This window comes from Eschrichtius robustus, chromosome 3, assembly GCF_028021215.1.
Source record: "Eschrichtius robustus isolate mEscRob2 chromosome 3, mEscRob2.pri, whole genome shotgun sequence".
In the NCBI taxonomy this organism is placed as follows: Eukaryota; Metazoa; Chordata; class Mammalia; order Artiodactyla; family Eschrichtiidae; genus Eschrichtius; species Eschrichtius robustus.
The window spans coordinates 54,154,019-54,179,818 of NC_090826.1; positions in this window are offsets into that span (position 1 = coordinate 54,154,019).

Below are 25,800 nucleotides of genomic sequence, written 5' to 3' on the forward strand. Positions count from 1 at the left end.
AAATAATATTTTTATTCCATGTAAATCCCATTCATTCATCTCAGTTGTATAATAAATGACCATAATTACGGAGCTTCATTGGGAGGAAGGTCATTGGTAATCCTGTAATTCCTCATTGGTGTAAAGAGAGAAAACAGAACTGTTTGTGATGAATGTATTCAACCTTTTGCATACTTTGGTACTTTGGACCATGCATTAAAATGCTGTCAGAAATTAAGTTCTTCACTTCCACAGCATATTTAATCTGCTGTGTAGATTTTTTTTTTTTTTTTTTTTTTTTTGCTCTAAAGCCTTCTTGAAGTGCTTCTTTGACTGTTTCTTTTTCCTTTCGGCTGCAGGTGTGGTGTGTGTGTGTGTGTGTGTGTGTGTGTACACACATATATACCAAAGAACATGCCTACCAAATTCAGGCTGTCCTATGTCACATAAATCCAGTTCAGAAGTCTTTTCTGTAGAACTAATTTCCTTAATTTTCAATGCTTCGTTTTACTTCTAAAGGAAAGCACGGTCTTCGTGTTCACCTCAAACTGCAGCATTCTAACCATGAACTCAAATTCTCAACCCCATTTCTAGATGAGCTCTTATCTCCACAGATCTCTATTTTCAGGTCACCAGGGAAGGCATTTGGTAAATTTTTTTTCCCTTGAAGAATCGTTAGCTATAACTTGGAAGATCTTTAGTTTTAACCTGGTTCTTATTCTTCTTTAATATAAGGATGAAACCTGTTTTTCCTGGAGGGACTAAAGATATGTAGAAGTGAATGTGAATGTTAAAAGCAATGGACCAGTGACAAATAAATTACAGAGAAGGTAACAAATTAAGACATTAACAAAGATAGCTATGGTTTAAATTATCTGTATCCCCTGCTTCCTTCTAACCCTAGAGACTGGGGCATTTTTCTGTCCTCTCCAGGAGCCGACAAGGCTTGGGTTTTGCATATGGAAATAAGAACAAATGACTTAATTCCTAATGAGAAAAATATCAAAGTGAGCAGGATTCCCTGTGTGTGCCATAAGGGCTTGTAATTGAAAGGTCTTCAGGAAAGAGGGTTTCAAGCAGAGGGAATTCCTTTTAATGAAGCTTGGATTTAGTCCCATTATTCTAATAAAGTGTAATCAATTGGTGCTGACAATCTGAAGGTCTGGTTCAACCTCTGATTAGATCTTGGTTGTTTTTAAGGTGATGGGCATGAGGAAAGGAAACATGAGTTAATAGGCTTTTGGGTCAGTGATCCACACTTCCTGAAGTGAGTTGGGAGTTTTGAAGGAGGGCCATTTGGAAGCTGTCTTAGCATAAATCTAAAGCAAGTCTCTGGCTGTCCAGAGGGAGCTGGGCCCTCAGCATCGCCCAAGACATGCTTCGAGCCGATTCTACTCTTAATCCAATTTACTCAGCCGAATAAGTCCCACTGCTTCAGCTTGCCAACAAATTAAAATCCAGCTTCATAAAAACACCTTGAATTTGGAAGGTATTGGCTGGCCCACTAGACTTGAAACTTCATTTATTCTGGCTAACTTCTCAATTATCTTCCCAACAGTGGAGATGTGTAAAAGTGCAAAAATCAATAGGGTTCTATTCCCATTCTATTGGAAAGGGAAAAATTAATGAGATAGGACACTCTCTTAATCAGAAATAAATGTTTTAATTCAGATAATGACATAGTTTTCCCTCGCTGAAGGATGACAAATGCTGGGCTGTGCCCCCAGCAGAAGCAGTTTCAATTTTATTGTAAATATAAAAGGTATTGATTGGTGAGATGTACAAACCCCATTGCTTACAAAAGCCATTCAGGGGGACTGGGAAAACTATTAAGCACTGGGTCAGAAATCAATAAACAACACTGAAATGTAGCAGAGGTCGCCCTAGGCTTTGTGGCATCTTTGAAAGCCGAGTGGCAGGAATAGTGACAGAAATGTCTCTTGTGGAGCAATGTTGGGGATGAAGAGGGTCAGATGTTTAATCTCTTCTGTGGTTTGACAGGTCCCAGGAACAGAACTAATGCAGTCTTTCATGGCTGTCTTTGATTTAAATACATGCTGATTCATCCCCTGGCTGACAAGTGTATTTATTGGCTTTGGGGGAGCCCACATGCATTGGCAGGGAAGAGATAGGGTGTATTTTGGAGTCAGAGCTGTTGTGTTTATGCAAATCAGCCACACCTCTCTCTCCTCAGGGAAAAAACAAACACGCACCAAAACTTCTTTTAAACACACTGATAGATGGGGATACAGTCTACGACACTGAACCTCATATTAGAGCAATTACAGGGCAGATGATAGAGCATGAAGTATTTTTTGTAACAGCTGACTAAATGTAATATTTCTCCTTTTGGGTTTTTAATCTTAATACTTGCTTTAAATTCAAATGTAGTTTAGGCTTCCTTTTCTGAAGTCCTTTATCATGGGTTAATATATTCAACAGTCTCCAGAACACCCTCCTTTCACACCCGTTATTTGGGGGCAAAGAGATTATAATTTATCATTATCTTCTTCCCAGCCCACGGCTCCCACACCCACCCCTAACACACAAGTAGTTTTAAAGCTAGAAGATTAACCCAGATTAGAGATCATCCTTCCGTTTTGAATGCAATTGGCTTGAATCTTTAAATAACATCAAGATAGTCATTGAACTAAAACACACATTTTATTGCTGAAAATTCTAGCCAAGAAATACCCAGAGTGGAGAAAAATTATATAAGGGAAGAGATTCCACGCATGTAGGTGGAATCCAATTTTTCTAATAAGACATTGATTTGAAAGGTTTAAAGCTGAGTATTGAAACTTTTAACAACATCATTTCAGAAGCAGAGACAAAGCCTTCCCTCCCCCAGAATGCCCAAGCAGCGCCTTCTGTTACTGGAGACTCTGCTCCCCTCTTGACACGGGTATGATTATGAGATTGGTGAGGGTCAGGCTGCCCATCAGTAGGTGAAGTGTTCAGCTGCTGAGGATTTGAGTTTCATCTCACCTCAGATATTATGTCAGTTTCATGTCATTTTCATCTGCGAGAATGATTTGAGAGCGCTCCTTGTCCTGTGTTATTGCGGTCACTTGACCTCAGATGTAACTTCTGTCGAATACCATCATTTTAACAAAGTCGAGGAGTTGCACATTCCTAGCCAGAGCTGACCTTTCCAGCCTGCTGCTCCCCAATTGGTTCTGACGGCAGATTTTACTGCCCCTCCATTCCCAACAAATGAATGTTAAGGCCTCAGTGAATTGGTTCACATTGAAAGTTATAGTTTTTCATTGCCATGAGCATTTTTAAAATTGGATACCCTCCTCCCCTCTTTGTATTTGGCCTGTGGTACTGGTATTTTTCTTTTTGCATTTGGATGCTCAAACATAGAAAACTACTTTCTGCTTAAAAACAATATTCTGCCCCCCTTCCCCACAATGGCAATTCTACATTTGTCACCTAAAACAGAGATGACACACCTTGAGTTCTTGTCTGGATGCAGATTCCCTATTCCCTCACTTCCTTGCCCTCCTGTGCCTTGTCTCATGTCCTTTTAGCATTTTTAAGTTATCCTTAAATGTATCTTCTAAATATTCTTCTAAAGGAATATCTTCTTCTTTACAAGAAGAAGGAAAAAAATTGGGTCATCATGATTTTTAAAAGCTCTCAAATTAGAACACATGCCCTCATTTCTGGGTCCCTGGGCCAGGCCTAATGAACTCACGGACTCACTGTAAAATGGAATTATTCCATAGGGTGTAGCCCTATTTGATAGAAGAAGTTGCTGGCCTGAGAGAGTTTAGGGAACTTATCCCAGTTTAAACAGCATGTATGAAAAACAGAAAGGGGACCAGAACCTTTGCTTTCCAAGTTACTTCCCCTTTGCTGACTGTTATGGCCACACCGACACCAGTGCCATCTGTGCCTGAAGCTGAAGGGCTTTCTCACTCTTACCACACTGGGTTAGCACATTAGGAGCACCTGGCCCGGTGCCTGGCATCTAGAACAGGGTCGGCAAACTTTGTCTGTGAAGGACCAGATAGTAGATATTTTAGGCTTTGTGGACTACATGTGTTCTCTGTCATGCATTATTCTGTGTGTGTGTGTGTGTGTGTGTGAGTGTGTGTGTGTGTGTGTGTGTGTACAACCCTTTAAATATGTTAAACCCATTCTTAGCTTCCAGGCTGTACAAAAACAGGCAGCAGATTGATTTGGCCCGTGGGCCATAGTTTTCTGACTGATTCCTGAACTAGAAGATGCCTGATATACGTTAGTTGATTCTAAGATGAATGTGGGAGGGTAACTGTCCACTTTAGAATCAAATAAGATGGTATCAGTGAAACTGCTTGACTATACCGTAAGTGCTTGATAAATGTTAACAGGTATTGCCTCCTGGGAGTTTAACCTAATTGTGGAGTGAAAGCATGGGCCAATGAACCACTGGTCCCATGTTTGAAATATATACTACCTGGACAACCGTGTTGCCTAAATCATAATTTCTTGTTTTCTCAATGTGAACCACATGGAATTCTATTAGACAATTTTTGACATACAGAAGTAGCAGATTCTATGTTTCAACCTAATATCATGGTCTTCCCAGCCCACCCAGACAGGTTTATATGTGAATCTCAGGTTAAGAATCTCTGCTTTGAATCAGGGAATATTAGTGATAGTTTTCTCACCCTGAGAAGTGGCATGAAGAAGCCAAGTACATTTCCCTACGTCATGGGGTTAGCTAATATTGGGACTGAGGGCCTTGTCATTTATTCACCTTCTGCATCACAAAGGTAGAGTTTGGTGGTGCCCCAGGGCCACTCCTGCATCCTCCCAGCCCCACCCCATGCTGACTTCCCAGCTCCAGCATCGATATCTTGTTGTTGGTATGTATCTACAGTGAACTTGGATGCTGAGCTATAGAGGCAGGAGCCTGGGAATGGAAATGGAGTTGTTGATGTGTGGAAATTGGGGCAGAGTCTGAGCACAGGGTCTTTGCACATAGCAGCCCTATAGTCAGTTTAATGATTTGACTTCCTGATCTCCATAACATGCAGGAGGCCTCAGGCTGGTCCCAACAGCTGATGGAGCCTGTTCTCACTCCCAGATTGTGCCAATGGGACAGGTGTCCCAATCTCTAAGGTTTAAAGTATCATTTCTCTAAGACCTTGGGAAGGTTTTCCAGAGTCTACCATTTGGGAGAACTCAAAAATTCTTTAAAAAGCCATCATTCAATTAATGTTTATTAGGCACCTACTAGGTGCCTAATCCATATTAGTGTTTCACCAGAGTTATAGATACAGAAAACAAGCAGGTGGTTACCAGGGGTGTGGGGGGAGGAGAAAAATAGGTGGGAGAGATTAATAGGTACAAACTTCCCGTTACAAAATAAATGAGTCACGGGCAAGAAATGTACAATGTGGGGAATATAGTCAATAACTATGTAATACCTTTGCATAGTGATGGATAGTAACTAGACTTATCGTGGCGATCATTTTGTGATGCATAAGAAATATGGAATCAGGGGACTTCCCTGGTGGTGCAGTGGATAAGACTCTGTGCTCCCAATGCAGGGGGCCTGGGTTCTATTGCTGGTCAGGGAACTAGATCCCACATGCATGCCACAACTAAGGAGCCTGCCTGCCACAACTAAGACATGCAGCAACCAAAGAAAGAAAGAAAGAAAGAAATGTGGAATCACTCTGCTGTGCACCAGGAACTAACATAGTATTGTAGGTCAATTATACTTCAAACAAACAAACAAACTCATAGAAAAAGAGATTTGATTTGTGGTTACCAGAGGTGAGGGGTGTGAGGGAGCAGCACATAGGTGAAGTGGGCCTGCGCCTGGATGTTTGGGGAGCAGCAAGGAGACTGGAGTGTCTGCAGCACAGTGAGTGAGGGGTTCCTTGGAGGGGTCTCAGAGGTCAGATCATGCAGAGTCTCACAGGTGATTTTCTCTGAAGGTGTTTCCTTTGATTACTGCTGGGTCATCAGTTCCTAGCTGGGCTCTTTAGCACTTAGAGTCTCAATAATTGTGTAAAGACAAAGCATGCTGGGGCCATTATAATGGCTGTGGAAAGGTGTGAATAACTTGGACTGGATAGTAGGAGGTGCTCCATGAGATAGCATTTATAATCTTTGTTTTTGTTTCCTATCTTGATGAAAAATTGTAGCAATAGGATAAGTAGACCCAGGATTTTCCTTTCACAGTTTGCATAGTGAATCCCGTTTTCTTCTGACAGCTGTTGCCCTTTTCATAATTAAACTGTTTCCTCTTTGGGTTTGGGGGCTTCTTCTTTTGCATCTAATGATCTGCTGTATTTTGGGTGGGCACCCTAACTGTTACACTTCTAGACCGGCTCAGGGCCAGCCTCCTCTGTGATGTCTGACCTCACTCCTCCCCTCCTCAGGTGAGTTTGCATTATAATCTGCACCACACAACCTGGCACTCAGTTGACAGCTTCCAGACCTTTCTCTGGTGGTTTCATGGGTCTCGCTGTCCCCTCTCCTCAGTGAAGCTGTGAGCTCTCTGAGGGCAGGGGCAACGCCTTGGGCTTTTTCTTGCACATTCCAGGAACAAACTGATGTGGCTTTCTGTAAGTACTGCCAACTGATTTGATAAAGAGATTGAGAGAGTGTGTGTGTTGGGGAAGGACAGTTGAGAATAGTCCCCTCTGGAACCAATAAAATATTATAAACTGTCAAATTACCTTCCACTTCCTCAGAAGTCGCTGTGTCCCAAGTGTCTGACCCACCTTGCTGTGCAGAGAGCCCTGCCTGAGATGGCATTTGCTCCTTCGCGGAGGCAGTGTGGTGGGATAGAAAGTGTGCCGGCTTTGGATTCAGAAACTTGGGCTCGAATTCCAGCTCCCTAACCGTCTAGTTGTTCTATCTCGAGCAAATTACTTAACTTCCCTGAGCCTCTGTTTCTTCATCTGTAAAATGGGCATGGTGCTCACCTCTAAGGGCCACTGCACGAATGGAAAGACAATGTATATGTGTCAGTGCCTGGGATATTGTAGGTACTTAACAAATCATAGGATTGCTATCGGCACAATGAGAAACAGAAACCATACCATTGGATATTATTTTTGCTCCTTCACAATTTATCTTCCTGAGAAGATAACTTAGGAGTTAGTGTTAGCCATCTAGAAATTTCTTTAAGTAGATTTCTGGAAGCCTGTTGGGAAGGGTGGGATGAAGAATTTGAAGCAGAAGGATTGATCTGGGTAAAGTGCAATTTAAGGAAATTCGGTAGATTCGGATTACTACTAGCATTTGACCAAGGTCAGGGGCAAGGCTGGAGGAGGGGGCGGTGACTGCATGCTGAAGGGCCTCCGGGTCCCTGCTAAGAAGGAACAATTCTAACCAGCAGGCAATGGGGACAGAAGGCTTCTGAGAACACACATACGATATGGACTGTTATTAAAATGGGGGAGGACTTGTACAAAAGCAACAACATACTTTTAGTATTCCTGTTTTTTTGATATAAAGTTATGTTTTAAATTTCATGGAATCATAGAATGCTAGAGGGCTTCCCTGGTGGCGCAGTGGTTGAGAATCTGCCTGCCAATGCAGGGGACACGGGTTCGAGCCCTGGTCTGGGAAGATCCCACATGCCGCGGAGCAGCTGGGCCCATGAGCCACAATTACTGAGCCTGCGCGTCTGGAGCCTGTGCTCCGCAACAAGAGAGGCCGCGATAGTGAGAGGCCCGTGCACCGCGATGAAGAGTGGCCCCCACTTGCCGCAACTAGAGAAAGCCCTCGTGCAGAAACGAACACCCAGCACAGCCATAAATAAATAAATAAATAAATAAATAAATAAATAAATAAATAAATAAATAAATAAATAAATAAAAAAAGAATGCTAGAGACGGAAACTAACGCCATTAGTTTCTGAGGAGGAAACTGAGGCCCAAGAAATTCACCTTGCCCAAGGTAAATTCACAGCCCACGGACACGACAGAAAGATTTATAGTTGCTCTTTATTAGGCACTTGTTCTGTTTCAGACATTGTGCTGGGCCCTGCATCTACACAACCCTCCACACTTAACAACAATCTGCACAAAAGAGATCACATCACCCATTATATAGATGAGGAGACCCAGGTGCAGATACCGCAAGAGCACACAGCTATTTAAGTGGTGATTCACATTCACTTTTACCTGGATCCAAAGTCTGAGCTCTTCTCAGCATCCCACATGGCAACAGAGCTGAGAAGAGGACCTAGAGCCAGGGCGCCTTCCTCCCAGCCACCTTTGGCACCTGGCAAGCTTCTCTCAAGTCCATGCCTAATTTAAGCCAGGCCAGCACTGAACTGGTTACCTCATGTGGTTCCACAAAGAATTGCTTTTCTAGTTTTCACCTTTTGAGGGGATGTAGATGTTGCAAGTTTCTACTAAGGAACAGTTCTGTGCAGAATGCATTGTTTGTGCAGAGATTTTATTGGCATGTTTTTTATTTCATCACAGAGCGTCCTCATTATGAGGAAGCCCAGGAGAAATTTCTGCCTGGTCCCAGGTCAGAATTAACTGAGTTTTACTAAGTGTTTGACCTGTGAGCATGTTGTCTCATGGATGCTGTAAATTGTACGGCCGATCAGGGTTCCCTTTTGCGTTGGTTGTTTGAACACTCAGATCCAAATACAAACCCCACGCAGAGAGAGGATGCAGGGCTTACAGTCTGCATTGCTGTGTTATATAGTCTCTTTCCTGGCTTGGTTTCAGGTTCAAATCTTACTTCTTTTTTCTCATCTACTTATACTTTATTTTTCCCTGACCTAATTTATGTAATCCAAGAAGAAACCTTGACTTGTTTTCACAATGAGATGATGTCTAAATGACTAAATAAACAGAAATTTTAACTCCATGTTGAATCTCCAAACCTTCTCGTAAAACCTGGTAGCAGACCTTATCTGCATGACGTTACTCCCAGTCCTGGCATAAGGAGGAAGAAGCCTAGAAGTTATAAACTCCTTACACAGAGCAATCACCCTGGGAACACTGCAGGACCCAGGTGGGGACATGCAGGAGATGGAACGGTTCCCCACTGTCCCGTCCAAATGAACTAGGATGCTGGATCCATCCTACCTAATTACGGAGTACTTGAAAGCAAGGCCTTTTTCTTGATTTACAAACCCTCCTCATCATCATTTATAGTGCACTGATATGTGAAGACCGGGAGGAGAGACACTTAAGGGAAGATGGGTATTTCCTTAGATGACATTGGTCGGGACAAGTGTCACCTTCACACAAGCACCTCTACTCAGATGGCTTGTTAAGAGTTTGGCAGCAGTGGATGGAACACGCTGTACTTATTGACAAGGCACTGAGCTATTATCCATATTGATACAGGAATTCAAGGACGGGACACAGGTCAAGTGAGCCCACAACTTCAACACTTGCTAAAAGACGGTCCTGCTGGTGGTTTCCATGCATAGGAGACTAGGGAAATGCAATTTCATTCATCCATTCATTTATGTATTCATTCATCCACTCGTTCATTCACTTGATAAACTCTGCTAATTGAGTTCTTTGCTGGACTCTGAAGATACATGAATGAGCAAAATAGACATGGTCCCTGCTCTCATGAAAGCTATTTTGGGTAGATACAGGGAGGTGGCTATCTGAAAGAAAAAAAATCCCAGAACCATAAAATAGGAAAATATCATCTTGGTTTTTAAAAAGAGGAAAGGTAAAAATTTTGAAATCCAGTTGTGCTATCTTCCATTGGCTTAAAGATTTTTTTTTTTTTTTTTGAGAGAGAGAGAGACTTTCTCCATAGGGTAGACAAATCATGGGTGGCATCTTAGTGAGAAAGAAACAAACTTTTCCCACATAGGTCTCATGCTACCTGGCTGAGTGGGATAAAAAAGAAGAGGGTCTGCCTTCTCCTAGCTCTTAATGCCACTTCCAGATCATTGAAGTGTCATTCTCTCATCAATACTTAAAGTCTTGGTAGTCAGTCTCTACCACCCATGGCAGCACACCTCCAGAATTCACTGACTTTATAGAAATACCTGCCACTGGTCACCTAGTTTCAACCCATTCCTTCCATCCTCCTCGACGAAGCCAGTCCCAAAGATCAACCGTCACAACTATTAATATCATTATTCTTGAACCAACTTGACCTTTTTGATCCCCCTCTACACCGTATATCAGCACATGTGCCATATATGGCCAAAACCATACCCAAAGACACTGGTGCAACTCTGCTCTCCTTCAAGTGGGCTCCCATTTCTGATCACAGCCTCCTTACCTGTTGGGGGGTGTTGAATGGTGGCCCCCCAAAAGATGTGTCCACTCAAAAGTGTGAATGCAAGTTTATTTAGGTAGAGTCTTTGCAGATGCAATTAATTTAAGGATCTCGAGATGAGATCATCCTGGATTAACGGGGTGTATCCTAAATCTAATGACAAGTATCCTTAATAAGAGAAAGGTGGAGGGAGATTTGGGACACACAGAGGACAAGGCCATGTGAAGACAGGTAGTGTCTGGAGTTATGCAGCCACAAGCCAAGGAATGCCTGGAGCCACCAGAAGGTAGAAGAGGCAAGGGTTCACCCCTAGAGCCTTTGGAAGGAGCACATCTCTGCCAGTACCTTGATTTCAGACTTCTGGCCTCCAGGACTGTGAGAGGATAAATTTCTATTTGTTTTAAGCCACCAGATTTGTAGTAATTTGTTAAGGCAGCCCCAGGAAAGGAGCACTCCTGTCATTTCCCCCACTTCTCCTAAACCTCACTTAAACCAGAGTCTTCCAACCTCCTTCCTTACCCATTTCAGTCTGTTGGCTTTGCTCCCATCCCCACCCAGCCCTCACCATCCAGCCTAGACACCTAACCTTGCCCACACTCCAGATTCTCATTCCTGCTTCAGACAGGTGTCAACCCCAAACCCAGGTCACCAGCCCTCCTTGTCTCCCTCTGTTCTTGCCATCCTGCTGGAGTGCCAAAGAACCATGAAGATTTGACACCTCAAAGTTCATATTGTCAAAGTTCAACTTGTTTTCCAGGATTGAGAACTTTTCTCCTTCATCTGTTCCAGTCAGAAGCTCTCGGATTTACTCTTATATGAGAAGACTTAGCCTACCTGGTGCAAGTTCTAGAACATTCCCCGAACCCCACATCAAAATAGCTCTCATGTTTTGCTTTATTCTCAGCAGAGTTTTCTCTCAGTTGAAAAGAACCATTCGCTTAACCCTGATGGCCCATTTACTCACTATTTTGTGTGTCTCCTTCCTTTCCTGTAGAATTTCTCAGGTGAGCAATTTATGCTAACTCACTCTATTTTTATCTTTACCCATAGCTTCCAAAACCCTCTACAATCTGGCTTTTTTCGTTCCTGATAGCTCTCTCTGATTTGTGGCTGAAGAAAATTTACTTTTTTTAAAATCCTGGTTAAAAAGAAACTTTTCAGGTAATACTGTTGCTCTTCTTGACTCTCCGTCAGTGACTTAAGGGATATTGCACTCTTCTGAATTGCCTTTCTTCTCTCCTACCTCTCTGACTATTCCCTTATTTGTTGGCTCCTCCTTATTCTCATGTTTCCAAGGTTGTATCATCACCCTTCTCCTCTTCTGTCTTAATACAATTCCTCAGAAAGCCACATTTTATGATTACAATGATTACATCATTACTTTTTATTCCTAAATGTCAATCCTGTTCTTACCTCACACCCAGCCCTGGTCCATGTCATTGCCACCTGGATATTTTTTAAATGAATGTCTCACCACTAAACCAAACCAACTTCTCCATCTAATTTCCTCATCTCAGACAAGTTCCATCACCCAGACTTTTCTCCATCTTCTCCTTCACCCTTGAGTTTACTCAGATACTAAGTCCTGCCAGCATTTCCAATAAAGTCTTGCTCACGTAATGTCCCTCTCTCCCTTTTTTTTTATTGAGGTATAACTGACATACAACATTATATTGGTTTCAGGTGTACAAAATAATGATTCAATATTTGTGTATATTGCAAAGTGATAACCCCAATTAGTCTAGTTAACATCTGTCACCATACATAGTCACAGAATTTTTTTTCTTGTGCCGAGAACTTTTAAGATCTCATCAACTTACAAATATGCAATACAGTATTATTAACTATAGTCATCATGCTATACATTACATCTCCATGATTTTTTTTCCCATGACTTATTTATTTTATAACTGGAAGTTTATACTTGTTGACTTCCTTTACCCATTTTGCCCATCCCCCACCCCCCATCTTTGGCAACCACCAATCTGTTCTCTGTATCTATGAGCTTGTTTGGTTTTTCTCTAAAGCTTTCACATATAAGTGAGATACAGTATTTTTCTTTCTGTCTGACTTATTTCACTTAGCAGAATCCCCTCTAGGTCCATCCATGTTGTCACAAATGGCAAGATTTCATTCTTTTTTATGGCTGAATAATATTCCTTTGTGTGTGTGTGTATACCACATTTTATTTATCCATTCTTTTGATATTGAGTTGTATTAGTTCTTTATATATTTTGGATATCAACCCTTATCAGATATATCATTTGAAAGTATCTTCTCCCATTCATTAGGTTGCCTTTTCATTTTGTTGATGGTTTCCTTCACTGTGCAAAAGCTTTTTAGTTTGATATAGTCTCACCTGTTTATTTTGCTTTTCTTGCCTTTGCTTCTGGTGTCAAATCCAAAAAAATATCGCCAAGACTTATGCTATGTCAAGGAGCTTATTGCCTATGTTTTCTTCTAGGAGTTTTATGGTTTCAAGTCTTCCATTCAAATCATTCATCCATTTTGAGTTAATTTTTGTGTATGGTGTAAGTTAGTGGTCCAGTTTCATTCTTTTGTATGTGGCTGTCCAGTTTTCCCAGCACCATTTATTGGAGAGATTGTTCTTTCCCCATTTTATATTCTTGGCTCCTTTGTCATAATTGGCCGTATATGCATGGGTTTATTTCTGGGCTCTCCATTCTGTCCCATTAATCTATGTGTCTGTTTTTATGCCAGTACCATACTATTTTGATTACTATAGATTTGTAATATAATTTGAAATCAGGGATCATATGACTCCAGCTTTGTTCTTATTTCTCAAGATTCTTTGACTATTAGGGGTCTTTTGTAGTTCTATACAAATTTTAGGATTACTTGTTCTATTTCTGTGGAAAATGCCACTGGAAATTTAATAAGGATTGCATTGAATCTACAGATTTCTTTGGGTAGTATGGATTTTAACAATATTAATTCTTCCAATCCATGAGCACAGAATCTTTCCATTTATTTGTGTCTTTTTCAGTTTCTTTCTTCAATGTCATTGTTTTCAGTGTACAGGTCTTTCACTTCCTTGGTTAAATTTAGCCTAGTTATTTTATTTTTCTAATGCAATTTTACATGGGATTGTTTTCTTAATTTCTCTGGTAGTTTGTTATTAGTATATAGAAATGCAATAGATTTCTGTATATTGATTTTGTATACTGTACTGCAACTTTACTGAATTCATTTATTAGTTCCAACAGTTTTTTGATGGAATCTTTGGTATCATGTCATCTGCAAATAGTGACAGTTTTACTTCTTCCATTCCAGTTGGAATGCCTTGTATTTCTTTTTCTTGCCTAATTGCTCTGGCTAGGACTTCCAATACTATGTTGAATAAAAGTGGCAAAAGTGGGCATCTTTGTCTTGTACCTGATCTTAGAGGAAAAGATTTCAGCTTTTCACTGTTGAGTATGATGTTTTCTGTGGGCTTGTCATATATGGCCTTTGTTATATTGAGGTATGTTCCCTCTATGCTAACTTTGTTGAGAATTTTTATCATAAATGGATGTTGGATTTTGTCAAATGCGTTTTCTACATCTATTGAGATGATCCTATTATTGTAATCCTTCATTTTGCGAATGTGGTGTATCATGTTGATTAATTTGCAGATGTTGAATTATCCTTGCATCCCTGGAATAAATCTCACTTGATCATGGTGTATAATCCTTTTAATTGTTGAATTCAGTTTGCTAATATTTTGCTGAGAACTTTTGCATCTATGTTCTTCAGGGATATTGGCCTGTAATTTTCTTTTTTGTGGCATCTGTGTCTGGTTTTGGTATCAGGGTGATACTGGCCTTGCAAAATATATTTGGAAGAGTGTCCCCTTCCTCTATTTTTGGGAAGAGTTTGAGAAGGATTGCTATTATCTATAATTCTTTTTGAAATGTTTGGTAGAATTCACTAGTGAAGCTACCTGTCCTTGATTTTGTTTGTAGGGAATTTAAAAATTACTGACTCAATCACCTTACTAGTAATCAATCTGTTCAGATTTTCTATTTCTTCTTGATTCAGTCTTGGAAGGTTGTATGTTTCTAGGAATTCATCCATTTCTTCTAGGTTGTCCCATTTGTTGGCATAGAATCATTTGTTGTACTCTCTTATGATGCTTTGTATTTCTGTGGTAACAATTGTAATGTCTCCTCTTTCATTTCTGCTTTTATTTATTTGAACTTTCTCTCTTTTTTTCTTGTTGACTCTATCTAGAGGTTTGTCAGTTGTGTTTATCTTTTCAAAGAACCAGCTCTTTGTTTCATTGATCTTTTCTAGTCTCTATTTTATTTATTTCTGCTCTAACCTTTGTTATTTCCTTTCTGCTGCTAATTTTGGGCTTCATGTTTTTAGTTCCTTGAGGTGTAGAGTTAGGTTGTTTATTTGAGATTTTTCTTGTTTCTTGAGGTAGGCATTTATCACTATGCACTTCTCTCCTAGAACTGCTTTTGCTACATCCCATAAGTTTTGGTATGTTGTATTTCCATTTTCATTTGTCTCGAGGTATTTTTTGATTTCACTTTTGATTTCTTCATTGACCCATTGGTTGTTCAGGAGCATGTTGTTTAGTCTCCATATATTTGTGAATTTTCCAGTTTTCTTCCTGTAATTGATTTCTAGTTTGATACCATTGTAGTCTGAAAAGATGTTTGATATGATTTCAATCTTCTTAAATTTGTTAAGACTTACTTTTTGGCCTAACATATGATCTATCATGGAGAATCTTCCATGTATACTTGAGAAAAATGTATATTCTGTTGCTTTGGGATGGAATGTTTCATATATAACTGTTAAGTCCATGTGATGTAATGTGTCATTTAAAGCCAATGTTTCCTTATTGATTTTTTGTCTAGATGATCTATCCATTGATGTAAACTGGGTTATTAAATCCCCTATTATTACTGTATTGCTGTCTATTTTGCCCGTTAGGTCTGTTAATATTTGCTTTATATATTTAGGTGCTCCTATGTTGGGTGCACAAATATTTACAAATGTTTTACCTTTTTGTTGGGTTGACCCCTTTATCAATACGAAATGCCCTTTTTCTATCTTATTACAGTCATTGTTTTAAAATCTGTTTTGTCTAAGTATAGCTACCCCAGTTTTCTTTTGTTTCCATTTACATGGAATATCTTTTCCCATCCCTTCACTTTCAGTTCATGTATATCCTTACATCTGAGTTTCTAGTAGGCAGTGTATAGGTGGCTCTTGGTTTTTTATTCACTCATCCATCCACTCTACATCTTTTGACTGCTGAATTTAGTCCCTTTACATTTAAAGTTATTATTTATAAGTATGTACTTATTGCCATTTTGTTAATTGTTTTCTGGTTATTTTGTAGTCCCTCTGTTTCTTTCTTCTTCCCTTGCTCTGTCTCTTTGTGGCTTGATGACTTTCTTTAGTATGCTTAGATTCCTTTCTTATTATCTTTTGTGTATCTATGATAGGCTTTTACTTAGTGGTTAACATGGAGCTTACATATAACAACTTATATTTATATCAGTCTATTTTAAGTTAATAACAACTTAAGTTTGAATGCACTCTAAAGCTCTAATTTATATTCTTCCTCTCTCCTGTTTTATGTTTTCAATGTCACATTTTAAGTCTTTTTATCTTGTGTATCCCTTAGCTAGTTTATTGTGGTTACATTCTTTTTTTACTACTCTTGTCTTTTAACCTTCATACTAGCTTTATAAGTAATTAATCCACTACTTTTACTATATATTTACTTTTACCAGTGAGATTTATACTTTCATACACTTTCTTGTTACTAATTAGCACACTTTCTTTTCAGCTTGAATAAGTCTCTTTAACATTTCTTGTAAGGCTAGTTTAGTGATGATGAACTCCTTTAGCTTTTGCTTGTCTGGAAAACTTGTTATTTCTTCTCAATTTTGAACAATAACTTTGCTGGATACAGTATTCTTGGTTGGAATTTTTTTTTGTTTCAACACTTTGATTATATAGTGTTACTCCCTTCTGACCTAAAAGTTTGTGCTGAAAAATCTGCTGGTAGTCTTAGTACATAACAAGTTGCTTTTCTCTTGCTGCTTTTGAGATTCTCTTCTTGCCTTTAACTTTGGACATTTTAATTGTAATGTGTCTTGGTGTGGGTCTCTTTGGGTTCATCTAATTTACCTCTCTGGGCTTTCTGAATCTGACTGTTTCTGTCTCCAGGTTAGAGAAGTTTTCAGTCATTATTTCTTCAAATAAGTGTTCTTCCCCTTTCTCTTTCTCTTCCCCTTCTGGTACTCTGATAATGCAAATGTTAGTCACCTTGATGTTGTCCCATAAGTCCTGTAATCTAGCTTCACTTTTTTTTCATTGTTCTGCTGCTCTGATTGGGTGAATTACTCTACCCTGTCTTTGAGTTCACTGATAGTTTCATCTTCCTCATCTAGTCTGCAGTTGAATCACTTTAGTGTATTTTTCAGTCCATTTATAGTATTCTTTGATTCTGTGATTTCTGTGTGGAACTTTTTACATTTTTTTCCTCTTTGTTTCCTCTTTCTGCTTTACATTTTTTCCTCATTTGTTTCCTCACTGAGTTTGGTGAGCATCTTTATGACCATTATTTTGAATTCTTTATCAAGTAAATTACTCACCTCCATTTCATTAACGCTTTTTTCCCCCTGATATTTTATCTTATTCTTTCATTTGGAACATATGCCTCTGTTTGTTCATTTTTCTTGACTCTGCTTTGGTTTCTTGTGCATTAGCTGAAACAGCCACTTCTCCCAGTATAGAAGGATTGGTTTTGTGTAGGAGATGAACCATACTTATTGTTCAATTCTGCCCTAGCTCTTGGACAATCTTTGTGATTGTCCAAGCAGCCCTTTTTATTTTTAATAGCTCCCAGTAGTTGAAGGTGTACCAAGACCAGTGTCCCAAAGGGGGGATCTCAGTCAGCACCTAGATTCAGGCTGATTAGAAGCCAGACCCTCAGGCAGCAGTTGTAGAGAGGGCGATTATATATAGTTCTGTGGGACTGCAAGCGTAAGCCCCTCTGGCTCCCAGAGCCAAGGGATCTATAGGTGTCTTCTGGGCAGCAGTTGCAAAAATCAGGGCTCCAGACGAGTGTACAAACTCTTTTCTGGGAGATATCAGTGAGCTGTAGCAAGGCAGAAGGAGAGCGCGAAGATGGTATCATCTGGCCTATGTTCCCTGAGAGCATCTCCATAGCCTCTAGATGTGTGTCAAACCCAAAGCCTGCTTCTGAGGCCAAATCTCCAGGACTAGCAAGTAGATTTCTTTCACAGAAAAGCTGGGGGTGTGTTTCAGTCATCTGTCTGTGCAGTGTTCTGAGGGTGGTAATCTACCAAGCACTGTCTCTCTGATTGTTGCAGTTTCATGGGACCCAGCAATGCAAGGCAAGCCCCCTTGGCTATCAGGACCAGGCAATCAAGAGATATCCCCTGGGCAGAAGCTGCAAAAACCAGGACATGAGATGTAAAAACTGGGGCACCAGACACAAATAAGTGCTCTCCACTGAGAAAAGCTGGCACTCTGAAGTGCAGCAAAGGGAGAGCATAAAGACAGTGCCTACCCTCCTAGGTCTCAGGAAAGGTTTACAGTCAACCCTTAGATTTGTGTTTAATTGGAAGCCTGCCCCTCAAGCTGCAACAATGGTGATGAGCTAGTAGACCTCTTTCCAGAAAGATTGAGCTCCTGGGTCTGTTGCTTCTTGCTGTGCCCTGGGGGCAGCACCTGTTTCAGAACACTTTCTCCATTAGTTGCAGTCCAATGGGACCTGTGAGCATAAGCCCTGCTGACCACCAGAGCCAGGAAATATAGAGGGTCCCCAGGCAGCTGCCACAAAAATCAGGGCACAGGAGAAGGACACAAGCTCCCATCTGTAAGAAACGGGGGAGCTGGAGTGAGGCAGAAGGAGAGCACAAAAACTGCATTCACCTTCACCAGCCTCCATTCCCTGAGAGCCCCTCCATAGGCTCCTATAAGTGGTCCTCAGGCCAAAGCTCCTGGATAAGCAAATCGGCCTCTTTCTCAGCAAAACGAGGGGTGTGTTTCAGTCTGCTATCTGTGCAGTGCTCTGGGAGTGGTAGTCTGCCAAGCACTGTCTCTCCAATTGTTACAGTTCCATGGGACCCAGGAACACAAGCCTCCCTGGACTCCAGAGCCAAACAATCAAAGAGCATTCCCTGGGTGGCAGCTGCAAAAACCAGATGTAAAAACCAGGGCACCAGACGTATAGAAGCTCCCCTCCTAGAGATATTGGCACTCTGGAGCATGACAGAGTGTGAAGATGGCACCTAGTGGCTGGAGCAAGGCAGAGAGGAGCACAAAGATGGCACTTAGCGAAAAAGGGGGGAATAAAAGGAAAAGGAAAAGAAAAGAAAAAAAGAAGGAAAGGAGCAAGGCAGAGGGATCCTGCGGAAGATGGAGCTTGTCAGCTGCAGCATAAAGGTGGCACCTGCGGGAAAGGAAGAAAAAAATAGGATGGTGCCTGCTGGCCTTAGCAAAGTAGAGGGAAAGCAGGAAGATGGTGCCCATCAGCCTCCCTCCCCAGAGAGTGTCCCAGCAGGCCCCTGTCCCTTAGAACAATGCTTTAAAATGAAGAAATGAGTCTCTTTCACATAAAGTCTGGGTACTTTCAAAGAGCTGCTTCTGTGTTAGCCCTGGGGTAGGTAAGTCTGGACATGGACCCTTTAAGAGATGTTCCTCAGTTTGCCACAGCCCTGCAGGTCTCCTGTGTGTGAGCTTCATTGGTCTTCAAAGCCAGATGCTTTGGGAGCTCGTCTGTCAGGTGCCGGTCTTAAAGCTGAAGTGCCCAATGTGGGGTAGGAACCCTTCGTTCCTCAGGGAGAAGCTCCCGATTGCGTGCCGGAGGTGGGGTTTATGGTGAGATTGTCTCAGCCTTTCCTATTCACTTCAGTGTGGTTTACTTCTCATTTGCCCAATGTGAAGGGCTTACTCTGCCAGTTTTTAGGGGGTTTTTTTTCAGAGGAAATTGTTCCATAAGTAGCTATAGGTTTTATGTGTCCATGGGAGGAGCTGAGTTCAGAATCTTCCTACATCACCTTCTTGACCCAGAACCTCTCCCTCTCTCTTTCTTAAATTTATTTTTCTGCAAGTCTGTTCCAGATCTTCATCACTAACCACTTCTCACTCTGCATGGTGCTGTCACTATTTAAATGTGCCCCTTCCTCTCCTCTCCTAGTAGACTGTAAGTTCCTCAAGGGTCGACACATTCCATTCATTTTTGGACCTCTGGTACCAAACATGGAAGCAGGCATGTCCAGGCTCAGTAAATGTTGACTGGATGAAATGAATAGATAGATCATTCCCTCAGCTCCCCAGGCCCAGCCCCTCCCTCCCTCAGATTGCCCTGTGATTCCCTGGATGATGCTTTCTTATCCTTAAAACTTCTGTTCTTTTAAAAACCTTGAAAATAGTTATCATTCTCCCTCTTTAACGGATGAGGAAACTGAAGCTCAGATGGGTTAAAGAACTCACTCAAAGTCCCACAGCAAGAAAATGGCAGAGTCTGGGATTCCATGCTTTTTCATTTGGTATGTGGCTGGCTCTTTTAGGGCAGTCGTGGGAAACTGTGTTGGATACAAAAAGGCTAAATTATGCAGGACTTTGAAAGCCAGACAAAGAATTCTGGACTTGACCCAGTTAGAACTAGTCTCCTAAATACAAAGGACCGGGATACTAACACATACTTCTCATGGTTATTTGGAAAATCAAGAGATAACATATATGAAGCATCTAAAATAAAGCCTGACCCATTGTAGGTTCTCAAAAATGGTAATGATGTATTATTTTTAACTTTTTATTTGTGTATGTCTTTCTTCCCAACTAGCTACTTGAAAGCTACTTGAGAATACTGGTAATGGCTGATATTTTTCTCACTCCCTTCTCACCTTTTCTTTTCTTTTTAAAGAGTAGTGTTATTTGCAGTGGCTAAGAGTATGGCCCTAGAGTCTGGCAGTGCCTTCGCTGCCATTCCTACCAGCTGTGAGAATGTGGGCAAGTCTCTTGGCCGCTCTGTGCTTCGTTTTCCTCACCAGTCACTTGAGCTTAATAATAGTGACTACCCAATGGAGTACTGCCAGGATTGAATGAGTTAATTATAACGTAGCTTGGTGCCTGCCACAAAGTCATTTTGAACAGATAATACTCCTCATAATTACTATATTTACTTATATTATTATTACTCGTCATTATTATTATATTACTCCTCATTATTATATTTACTTTTGTGATATTTTTGCTTATTGAGAAATTCCTTTAAGAAATCTGGGTTAGAAATACTTCCTATGTCTTGAGGAACTGCTGCTTCTTCTGGTCATACAAATGGTAACAGATTACTCTGGCTACTAGGAAGCTCAAAATCAAACTTGAAGTTTAACCATAGCAGCTAGATAGACCCTACTGGTTTTTGAATATATTTGATTTCTCCTTTTTCTAGTTCTATCTCCCACTTGCGTCTCCATTTCTCTGTTTCACTGTTATTGTAAACTGCCTCAAATCACTGCTCTTTAAATCATAGATTTTCATCCTCTTCTTGCCTATGGTTCCCTTGATTGAAACCGCTCCCTAGAAAAATCTACATGTAAGTCCTCCCTCCCTTCCTCTCACAAGTTAGCATCCAATTTTAGGGCATTCCTGGACTGCTCAACCCCTTATACCTGCGGAAGCCTCCTCACTCACAGAAGAGCCCACCGCAGGGGCACAGCTCTCACTGATGGAAGGCTTCTCCTTCTACCGGAATCAGCCAACTCGTCACCTACAGAGCCACGCACAAGTCTGCAGGCACCTCTTCAGTGACTGGCAGGCTGTTCTCATGGCTGCTGAGGCCTTTGCTTCTTTAGACTGAAACAGCCTGGGATTCTTCAGGCCTTTCCTACCTAACAGGGTTTCGTGGTTCCTGATTGATTCAGTGTAGTCTAGACCTTCCTTGGAATCTGCCCAGCCCGACACCCACCTTACAAAGCTGCCCTGCCAGCCACAGAAGTGGCACTCAGGAGCCTTGTTTATGCTGACTGGCTCCACCGTCCTGGCCCATAGCTGATGGAACTTGGTAGACCCCTGCATGAAGATGCCAATCGTATTTTCTCCCCCAGATATTTGGAAATGGGTTCAGGGCCACTAGTTAGTTTCTGCAGGTCTTTGGAACTGGGGATAAGTCATCCTGGTGGCTGTGGGGACAGCTATCTGCATAGAGGAGAGAACAAAGAATCAAGCAGTGGAGAGGAGGGGCAGAGAGGAGTGTGCAGGTGGCCTCGGAAGGGACAGAGACAAAGCGGGTCATTGCTGGTTCTGGACAGCTCTCCAGTTCCTGGTTCCATTCTTCTCTCGATCTTGCCTGTCCTCTTGGATTCCATAAAACAAACCTGTGACCCTTTTGGTTTAAACCAGTTAGAGTAACTTCCTGTTAAATATAAAGTCAGTCTCCTCCTCCCCTTCCATCTCCCCTACTTTTCTCTCCTCCCCTCTCCTCTCCTCCCCTTCTCTCTCTTCACTTTCCATCTCCTTTTTTTTAAATTAATTTATTTAATTATGGCTGTGTTGGGTCTTCGTTTCTGTGCGAGGGCTTTCTCTAGTTGCGGCAAGCGGGGGCCACTCTTCATCGCGGTGCACGGGCCTCTCACTGTCGCGGCCTCTCTTGCTACGGAGCACAGGCTCCAGACGCGCAGGCTCAGTAATTGTGGCTCATGGGCCCAGCTGCTCCGCGGCATGTGGGATCTTCCCAGACCAGGGCTCGAACCCGTGTCCCCTGCATTGGCAGGCAGATTCTCAACCACTGCGCCACCAGGGAAGCCCCCTTTCCATCTTCTGTCCTCTGCTCTCCTCTCCATAATTCTTATGTTCTCATGACTATGCCTTGCTGCAGATTTCAAATCTCCCCGGCGATTTCATCCTGAAGCTCTGCTTCTCTTTTGAATATGGAAGCTTGGCATCTCATCCCAACCTCACACTCTATAAGGCACACTCTTCTTTTCCTTTCAAACTTCCCTTGCTGGCCAGTCACTGAGTCCTGCCATTTGTCATGGTCTCTGGCTACTGCGTCTCCTGAGGGAATATCAAGATCCCTAAAATTTGTAATCCTCTCTTACCATGACCTCAAGATCTGCCTTCTTCCTCTTAATCTCAACAGCTAAATTGTCATTTTTGTATTTGATTACTGGAATGTTGTCCTTACTAGCGTCTTGGCTACCAGCTTCCTCTACCTTCTGTCACTTTAAAATGCTTCCAAAAAATGCTACTTCTACATGAGACGTTACCCAGTCTGCATAAGTCCAACGAAGACACTTACACTCTATTGACATTCACCCATCTGTTACCACTTTAAGCTTCTCAGGGGGTACTTGTGCTTTGATGACACTTATGATCAGAATTAGTGAAATAATCACTCTGAGCTCCCCCTGGTCAACCACCTTCAATGCCTCCCTATTTCCCTCAGGATAGTCTGACAGTCAAAGTTTTCTATATTCTGATCTCTACCAACATTTCCTTTTTAACCTTAGCTCCCCTGAGGGACCCTCTACTCAAGCGAGACTGTCTACTCACTGTTTCCCTAACTCACCCTGGGCTTTTCCACCTCTGGGCTCTGCATTCATTCATTCTTTCTTTCCTGGGACACGCACTTGTCATACCAGGCACTGGAGATCAAACAGTGAATAAGACAGACACAGTCGGCCATCGGACATGCTTTCACTCCGTGCTGGTCTGCAATGTCTTCTCTCTCCAGCCCCATTCCTTTTGTACTAAACTCTACCTATCCTTCAAGGTCACACTAAAATCTACCTCTTCCCCAGTCATGGCTGTCTGACATGACCTCTCTGGCGAAAGCCTTGTTTACCTGTTTATTTGTACTCTGAAGTTACTTATCAGTTAACATCAGGATTTGATTCTGCACCCCAGTCTCCTGTGCTGGATATAAGCTCCTTGAGAAGCAGCATCTTCTGCTGCTTCATTTACCCCATAGGCCTTGCCTAGAGTGTTAACTCAATAAATGAGTTGGATTTACTGTGGCAGCTCAGGCTTGGATTTCCTTAAAACAACCACAAATGACTGTGAATATGCATTTGCCCCTCTGGTTGACGCCTCTCTGGTTGACTTACATAAGAACTAGTATTTCCATCTGTTCAATGTTCCCCTTCTTAAAATCAGCCGGGTCACAGGTGCTATGACATGGATGGACCTGGAAGACACTGTGCTAAGCCAATCCCCAAAGGACAGATACTGCAGGATTCCACTTATGTGAGGTACTTAGCATAGTCAAATTCATAGAGACAGAAAGTAGAATGGTGGTGGCCGGGGCTGGGGGGAGGGGAGGATGGGGAGTCATTGTTTAATGGAAACGGAGTTTCAGTTTGGGAGAGGAAAAAGTTCTGCAGATGGATAGTGGTTGATGGTCACACAACAATGTGAATGCACTTAATGCCACTGAATTGTACACTTGGAAACAATCAAAATGGTAACTTTGTTATGTATATTTTACCAAAATTTAAAAAAAATCAACTAGGTCCCAAGCTGCGTGCAGCTGTGGCCCATGTCTCCCCACTCCGGACTCCTGCCCCCGCCTCCCATTTCCAGCTCCCATTTGGTAGCGGGATAAATACCTGTGGAAGTGAAGTGAACAGCATTCTTTCTTTGAAATTGAGAAGGAAAATTAGAAGCGGAATCTGTGAAAATGCTTTAAACACTTCTCACGTTTCACCTTGCCGCTGTCTCTTCAGGATGTAAGTGGAAAAAAGCGTCAAACCTCAAAGCCAACAAGAGAAGGCGTTTTCTGGGCTCAGATGAAGAAATCTGCAAAATTAGGAAATAATGTTTGTGCCATTTCTGGAGGCCCTGGACAGGCTCGGTTCACCTCCAAGTGATTTACCTGTGGCTCTCCGTGATTATTTGCTTGGCTCTTCAGTTCAAGACAATCACAGGAATGTACGGCCCATAAATTAGAATCGCTATGAAACACAGGCTGCCTTTATGTAGAAACATAACTTTTGCAGGCTTTTTTTTTTTTTTTACAAAGGGAAAATACATTTAATATACAGGCTTAGAGTGATCACTTGGCTCTTACTCCCTCCTTTTTAATATCAGAGTTCAGCACGGATCTCTTGCCTGTCCTAGGTCTTTGCCCTTGTGGCTGACTATGGGCCCAGGAGACAGATATTCCCCCAGATGCTCCCTGACTGAGCCCCGCTGGGGAGCAATGAGGCCTCTCCTACCATGCCCTCCCCACCCCAAGCTTTGGCTGCCTCATCATTTGGGGGTGGGGCTTTTCACAGTAGGTGAGTGTGGAAGTGGGGTCAACTATGCAGAATAGGGGGAGGAGCACGGATCTGGGGGCTGGGCCCACCAGCTCTGGACCCAGGCTCCGCCACTCACCAGCGTTGACCCCCAGCAGGTGACCTCATCACGCCCATCTCTAAAATGGGCTAACAATACCCCCTGGTTGAATTATGGTGAGGAACAGAGATAATGAACAGAAGCATAAGATCTGACATTTCATAAACAGCTGTAAAGATATCAAGATGATAGTTCTGGAGTAGTCTGGAGCATTTTGGGGTGAGCAGAGAAGCCCCAGACTGAGGATGGACAATCCATCAGATGAAGGGGAGGGTCAAGGTGGGACATCAACAGCTGGAAAGGGAGGAGGAAAGTTGGGAGTCTGGCCAAGTCAGGAGCACAGCCCACTGATGCAGACAGAGGGTTGCCGGCAGGTAACTTTGAGGTGGGTCCAAGGGTCCATCTGAGATCGGGGCTGGCACTGATGAATGAAGAAGCAAGACTTTTAAAGCTAGGAAGTGTGACCTGGTGGCTAGAGGCAGGCACCCGGCTCCCACTGCTTCTAGTCCTAACAGGGAGAGCCCATCAGACTCCGGAGCCACGCTGCCAGGATTTGACTCCTGACCTAGCTCTCACTAGCTGTGCAACCTTGAGCCAATTACTTAACCTCTCTGAACTTTAGTTCTTTCCTCTGGAGAATGGAGGTTATAATAGTACCTCTCTAGCTCATAAGATTGTTACGAGAATTAAATAAAATGAAGATGTGTAAAGCTCTTAGACAGCTCCTGACACATAACACAGAAAAAAAAGTGTTTGCTGTTTTTAACATGATTCGTTCCTTTCAACAAATTCATTCAACAAATGTTTATGGGCTAGGCATTGTGCTAGGCAGTGGCAAAGCAGCTGTGAAGTGGTTTGCACGGTCCTTGCCCTCATGGAACTGAAAGCTTAGCCTCCAAGGATGCCTTCTTGCTCCTTGCCAACAGCTAAGCCAAGATAAGGTTTTGGTGTTCATTCTCAGGTCTGTAATATGCACTACAGCCCTTTTCTCTGATTTCATTTATTTCTTGCCATACCTGCTCCTCCAGACTGCAGGTAATTGAGAGTTGTTGGAACATTCGATAAAAAGCTTACAGAATTGAGGGTACTCAATCAATGCTGAATAATAACAAGAGAAATGTATAATGTATAAACAGATTATGTTGGGGTCTTAACATTCTTTCGTCTCATTAATATATATGGGAGTACACTTCCTCTGCACTGCTCTCTGATGAGGACTGTCCTCCAGCAGGCAAGGAGGGCCAGGCTGCA